Source organism: Leptonychotes weddellii, unplaced genomic scaffold (genome assembly GCF_054177405.1).
Source record: "Leptonychotes weddellii isolate Sample4059 unplaced genomic scaffold, ASM5417740v2 HiC_scaffold_6993, whole genome shotgun sequence".
Taxonomy (NCBI): Eukaryota; Metazoa; Chordata; class Mammalia; order Carnivora; family Phocidae; genus Leptonychotes; species Leptonychotes weddellii.
Genome location: NW_028039419.1, coordinates 2,625 through 9,768, shown reverse-complemented (window position 1 = coordinate 9,768; position 7,144 = coordinate 2,625). Strand labels below are relative to the sequence as shown.

Below are 7,144 nucleotides of genomic sequence, written 5' to 3'. Positions count from 1 at the left end.
CGGCCCTGGGCACATGCTTGCCAGCGCCCGTCTCACTGAAGAAGGTGTTGAAGGAGTCATCTCCTCCCCCGATGGTCTTGTCACTTGGCATCTGGCCATCGGGCTGGATGCCGTGTTCCAGGCAATAGAGCTCCCAGCAGGCGTTGCCGATCTGGACACCAGCCTGGCCCACGTGGATGGAGATGCACTCACGCTGTGGGAAGGAGAAGAAAATTGTAAAATTAGGTTATGTTAGCATTTTGAATTTTCAGTAGATTTTTGAAAATATTTCTAATTATGTACAGGTATTCTTCAAGTTTATTTGAGATTATCCCTAACTCAATAGAAATGATTAAAGAAAAGCACTGCTACAAATGCTGCAGATGGGTGTGGTCTGAATAATAATGTTGCGCTATTTAACCCATGTGCAAGCCCATTGTTTCCAGTCATGTTGAATAGAATTTTTTTGTATTTAAAAAATATTTAAAGCACAGATTTTGTAAAATGAAGCAAATTAAATTTAATCATTAATTAATTGGAATCAATATTACTACTGCCTTCCCTTTAAATAAGGAATTTTTTCTATATATGACTTGGTATTTTAACATGGACATCTGTGCTGCAGCTGAGGCTAGATGCCACACCCCTTTGCAGTCTATCTGCAGAATCCATTAGTGCTAGGGGACTGGAAGCTAAACAAGGTCTGCCTCCTGCATTGCTGCATTGCTGCATTTGCTGTGCCTGGTACTAGCCTGTTCTGTCTGCTACATTATTTAACAGAGTAAGTTCTATTTCCAGAAACTGCCTACATGATCTCATTGTGCTATGCTGCCAGTTTTCCTTCTCTGACCCGGGCTGGAACCATATGCCTAAATTGAAATGAATTAATGTAGATGCACTAGAACAAAAGACAGCTGGACAGAGAGTATAGTGCTTTGTCTGCAGCATTTTCATTACTTAAAAAGAAGTCTTTCCAGAATCTTCTCCACTGCAAAAGACTGAAAAATTATTAGTATCTTTAAAACAACAGTTCCTATATCAGAAAAATATCAGAGGACCTAACTAAGAATAAAAGCCCGGTGAAAGGATAATGAAATATTTATTTAAAACAACAAAATAGTATTTTCATTCTCAGGTTCTCTACTCACCACAGAATATTCATACTTATCACGTTCAATAAGAGATTATCTTCTCTATGGTCTTTATGGCTACAACTTCCATTGTCTATCCATTGTCTAGTCACTGACATATGGGCGGGGGCGGGGTGGGGGTGGGGAAGGGCGTTTCCCTGGTTTCTGGGCGTTAGGGTACCCTGGCTCTCAAAGTGGGCTTTTTCTCTTGCTGAACGTGCATCTAGCACGCAGAGACAGACAGACGGACAGACAAGACACACACACTCCAGTCAGTCAGGGCGGGGTGGTCCCAGACCAGACTTTAAAGGGCTTGTCAAGAGAACTGTGATTTTGCATCTCAAGAAAAAAATATTTCATCTTAAGTTTTAACAGTGAATGAAAAACCTTTTAACGCCTGCAGTTCTACAATGATGAAAGGCTTTTAATTAGTCTTCTGACAGGGGGAGGTTTACTGAGGGCGAACCCCGCCCAGTGGCTCTAAGGCCGGAGAAGCCAGAAACAAACAACTCCGCCCCTGCGCCGCCCTGACGGCGGCTGCCAGGGGCTCCAACAGAAACTAACATTTCCCCCCCGTTAATATACGGGTATCTTGCTAAAATGCCAGCGAACCGTAGAGAGATCTTTTTATACTAACCCAAGGTTCCGCTTTGTCCCTGTCCTTCCTCCTCCCCCCTTCCCAGCTACACCCACTGAGCCCGGGTCCTTTTGGACGACTTCTCTCCCTCCTCCAGGGAACAACGCCAGGAAGAAAAGCCTCTCGGAGTCCCACGAACACCGTGCGCACAGACGCTGGGGCCGAGCAGGCGACGCCACGACTGCTTTTCCCTGCCCCAGACTCTTTCGTCACCGACAGATGGGCTGCTGGCGGCTCGGAAGGGCTCAGATAACAAGTACTCGCTCTGCGCCGCCTTTGTTCTTCCCCACGGTTCTGCTGCGCCCCGGGCGCAGTTCTGGCTGGGCTCCTGCACCCCGCACTGCGGCGGCGGCCGGGCTCGAGGATGTGGGGCAGCAAAGCTAAACCCCGCAAACAAAGCATAAAGGCTACCCTTACCCAAAGAAGTTGTAAAGGAAAAAGGGCTTAAGATTTTCCAAGTAGATCTTGGGCGACTGACCCCACCCAATGGCCACAAAGAGCCAGAGAAAGAAGATTCTTACCATGGTTGCTGCTTTGCGTCTGCCGAGCAGATGGCGGAGAGGAAGAGGAGAGGTTGTTGCTTCTTACAGCGCGACTCTTAGGCGGTCGATGTAAGAGAACCTGCGGCACATGGGCGGATGCGGCTCCCTATATACAACTCGGTCACCATGGGGATGGGCTGGGGCCTTTTCCTGTTGGTCCAGACCCCTCGATCTGCCTGGAGAAGCCACGACAGGAGAGTGGTGATTGGTGCAGGCAACATGGGATGAGGTAATCTCACCCCCACCCCCTTTTCCCTAGCATCCATAGACTGTTTGCATCCTTCAGACAAAGAGACTGTGCAAAAACAGTCAGCCGAGCATCCATTATGGGGTGGGGTTGGGGCGGGGGAGGGAGAAGGGAAGAAAGGGAACTTGAATTGGATGATTTTTATATTGCTTAAACTTCATACTACAGTTAAAATCACCAATGTAGGTTTTCCCCAACACTTATATCGCAGATTTTGTGTTGAGATGAAATATTTAATGGAAAATTACTCCCAGCCCCTCTCTCAAAGTACACTAAATTCTGCCACATTCAGGGAAGCTTCAACATCTCCAATTGCTTTAAAGATAAAGTAGGAGAGAAGATGGGAATGATGCTTAAAATGGCTCGGGTAAATGGGTTTTTTTTAATATTAAAAAATGTTCAATAATAGAGCCATCCAAAATGGTTTTTCAGGTTCAAGTAATTTATCTTCAGACCTTCTTTTGCACCGCTCCCCCAAAAAGCTGAACAAAAAGGGAAGATGGAAGAAAACCATACTAAATATGGAAGCACACGAGTAGTTCTAACATGGTGATAATTAAGATCTAAGAAACATAGCATAGTTAAATAGTTTACTAGAAATATTCCTTTACCAGAAGTCCATGTAATACATTTTATGTAGTGTATTATTCTTTAAAATGAATCGTCTTTCCTGATACAGAACTGAGAAAATACAAGGAGTTCAGAAGCTGGTACTATTACCTGTGCCATGCAGTTATATTTTGCATTGTTCTTTTTTTTCTTTTTTTCTGGAAAGAGAAGAATAACTAGGACATCAAATTAAAAAGGAGAGCTGTATAATGTAAGAAAGAAGACCATTTTGTAATTTTGTCTCCATCCACAGACAACTATGTCAGCTCAATAATTGCATTTCTTTTTTATGTAGTTCTTGTGTGATTTCAGTAAATCTCAGAGACTGGGCTTCTAACTGTGGGAATTGTGGCCAGCCTCACACCGTTGCTATTCAACTGGAGACTGGTGGTTGCTCAATTGCCTCTTGGGACAAAACGGCTTTGCTTTCACCCCTAGGAGATGGATTGCAGTAACATTCTTTTGCTATTTAGAAAGGCTCTATTACCAACAAGGACGGGCTATGCAGAATAAGACTCTGGACTGATTACCACCTGACATTGCTAATGAAATTTCAGAGGTAAAGAGGTTTGTTATGACCACCAAAGTTGGAAATTTCTATTTTGGCAGATGATTTTTATGTTCGGTTTTCAGCAACAGATTTTCAGGGTCTGCAGCACCATTTACAGTGCTCTGCGGAGCCCATTCATTCCTGCTGGGCTGGAGGGCAGAGCAGGCGTGGGAGGGAGGGTCTTGAGACAGCTGCTGCAGGTTGTGGTGTGACAATGGCTGCCATGGATTTTTCTAGCCGGCTCTCCATAGCTCTGCTTTACTTGTTCAAGTTTGCTGCAGTAGTCTCCCTAGAAAAAATAAAACCCAACACACACATCATTTTATCTACTTCTTGCATATTTCATAGAAAAAATAATCTTCAACATCATCTTATCTCCATCCCTTTAGCAAATAAAAGTATATTTCAGTAAAAAGACAGTAGAATTAAGGACAACTTGAATGTTTCTTTCCGCACCTAGAAGTACATTTAATAAAAATAAGAGTTAAATAGCATTGGGGAGTATAAGGATTTATAAGTCACTCATTGAAAATACTTTTTATGAAATTTTAATAGTCAAATAAATGAAATGCTGCTGGACCATGGTAAAGTGTACAAATCTTTCCTTATGGAATGAGAGGCATAGTCTTGAATTTTATTTTCTTTACAATATAAAAGAAATATGTCGTTTCACCAATAGTCTCAGTTCTTTATGCAGTTTACAGAGGATTAAATAAAAGAGAGGCATGTTCATGCAATTGATTCTTTGTAATTCTATCTCAGAGCTATTCTGTTCCTTATGCAAATGAGGATTTTTTTTTCTCCCCTTGGGCATAAGTAACAATAAGATCTAGGTCAGAAATAGATTATTTGAGCACTGATAATCTTAAATGTATAAATGGGAGAGCAGAGGGAAATAACTAATCTGTTCTTTTTTCCCTCATTATCTGACTTAATAGCATGCAAACTTTAAAAAAAATTCTTTATAGTTCACCTTTTATTTTTTTTCTGGCAATTTCTTTAACTTACATAAATATAGATGTGTAAGTATTCTGCTAATAAGTTCATTCGTGTCCACGGTAAGATTAGCGTAAAACATCTTTTCTTTTATAATATTTGTAGAATTTAAATTTTTTATTTGTGTATCTACACCTCTTCTGCATTAAAATGTGAATCCCAGTCCCTGGCAAAGTGCCAAGCATACACTAGACATCATACATGCATTTGATGAATGAATGGTTTCTCTCTGTGCATATTTTCACTAACTACTATAATGCCTAATAATTTAAAGGTATGTAATAAGTATTTTGCCTTTTTTATTCAATAAGCATTTATTGGGTGTCTACAGTGAGTCCTTGATCATTCTAGATAATGTGAGTAATTCAGAGGTAGTAGTGTGGTCTCTTTTCTCTAGAGTCTTCTGATTTTTTTTTTTTAAAGATTTTATTTATTTATTTGAGAGAGAGAGTGAGAGAGAGAGAGAGCACAAGACGGGGGAGTGGGAGAGGGAGAAGCAGGCTCCCCGCCGAGCAGGGAGCCCGATGCGGGACTCAATCCCGGGACTCCAGGATCATGACCTGAGCCGAAGGCAGTCGCTTAACCAACTGAGCCACCCGGGCGCCCTGATCTTTTTTTTTTTTTTTTAAGATTTTATTTATTTATTTGAGAGAGAGAATGAGCAGAGGGAGAGAGAGAGAGAGAAGCAGACTCACTACTGAGCAGGAAGCCTGATTCGGGGCTCGATCCCAGGACCTGGAGATCATGACCTGACTGAGCCACTCAGGCAGCCCTAGAGTCTTCCAATTTAGTTGAAGAAATAAAACAAGTACGTGTATATAGGAGACAGCATCAGTTTGTAGGTATATGGAGAGGAGCTTTGTAGACTCCACCGCACGACCCCATGTATTATAGCCTATGTAGGAAACAAGAAAGTTGTCAAACACTTTTTTCTTCCTGTTTCTTCACCTCCTATTTATCCCTAAATCCATTCAATCTGGATTCTGCTCTTACCACTCCTTGAAAACAAATGCCCTCCATGGTTGTTGCTAAATCCACTGGACACCTTTTAGTTCTTGTTGACCTGTGATAAGCTTTGTCACAGTTGATGTATTATCTCTTTCTTGGAACACCTTCTTCCCTTGTCCTCAGAAACTCCACATTTTCTGGGTTTCCCTCCTACATTTTTTGTTTCTTCTCTGTCTCTGCTGGTTCCTCCTCCTTTCCCAATCTTTAAATGTTCGAGTTTCTCAAGGTTCAGTCCTAGACTCTTTTCTCATTTTATTCTATATGCTCTTAGTCACTCCTAGAAGATGGTAAGTGCTTTCGTTCCCAAGGCTTCAAATCCTTTTTATATGCCCATCACTTCTTTTTTTTTTTTTTTTAAGATTTTATTTATTTGACAGGGAGAGCGGGAACACAAGCAGGGGGAGGGGAAGAGGGAGAAGCAGGCTTCCCGCTGAGCAGGGAGCCCAATGTGGGGCTGGATCTCAGGACCCTGAGATCATGACCTGAGCTGAAGGCAGGTGCTTAACAACTGAGCCACCCAGCGCCCCTGTCCATAACTTTTTTTTTTTAAAGATTTTATTTATTTATTCATGAGAGACAGAGAGAGAGAGAGAGGTACAGGGAGAAGCAGGCTCCCAAGGAGCAGGGCACCTGAGCCAAAGGCAGAGGCTTAACCATCTGAGCCACTCAGGCGCCCACTTCTTAACAACTCCTCTTAGTTCCAGATTCTGTAGTAAGCTTAGTCTCTGGCTGGGTTTCTCACAGGTATCCCAAATTGAACTAGTTATCTTCTTCTAAACATGCACCTCCTACAAGGTTCTCTGGCTCAGTAGATGGAGCGGCATACATCTGGTTTCTCAAATCAGAAATGAGAATTACTCTTGATATCTCCCTCTCCTTTTCTAACCACCGTAGAATCAGTCACTAAGTCCTGTCAAGTCTACCTCCTAAATCTTTCTCAAATCTTGTTCTTTTCTCTCCATCTCAACTACCTCCATTCTAGTAAGTACATCATCTTTTGCCTGGACAACCTTAGTACCCTCTTAGATTTTTTATACACTTGCTCCTACCCCCACCCAGTGCAGTCCTCACACAACAGTCAGAGTGATCTTATTTTTTTTTAAAGATTTTATTTATTTATTTATTTGACAGAGAGAGAGAGAGAACACAAGCAGGGGGAGCAGCAGGGAGAAGGAGAGGGAGAGGGAGAGGGAGAGGGAGAAGCAGGCTCTCCATGGAGCAGGGAGCTTGATCCCAGGACCCTGGGATTATGACCTGAGTGGAAGGCAGACGCTTAACCGAATGAGCCACCCAGGCGCCCCCAGAGTGATCTTATTATAATACATCTCACAGATCATATCACATAATACAGATCATGTCACTCCACTGCTTAAAGCAGATCAATGGCTGCCTGTTAGTTTTAAGATGAAGATCCCAAATCCTAAATATGGCTGCTTAATTCCATAA

General features: G+C 42.4%; 1 long non-coding RNA gene across 1 annotated transcript; it reads left to right on the top strand.

The window, feature by feature from the left end:
* The first annotated feature begins 537 nt into the window (after window positions 1–537).
* Window positions 538–2,579, top strand: LOC145719764 (uncharacterized). The gene is made up of 2 exons (XR_014142591.1): window positions 538–760; window positions 1,793–2,579. It is a non-coding gene; the product is annotated as an uncharacterized LOC145719764 (long non-coding RNA).
* The last annotated feature ends 4,565 nt before the right edge of the window (window positions 2,580–7,144 follow it).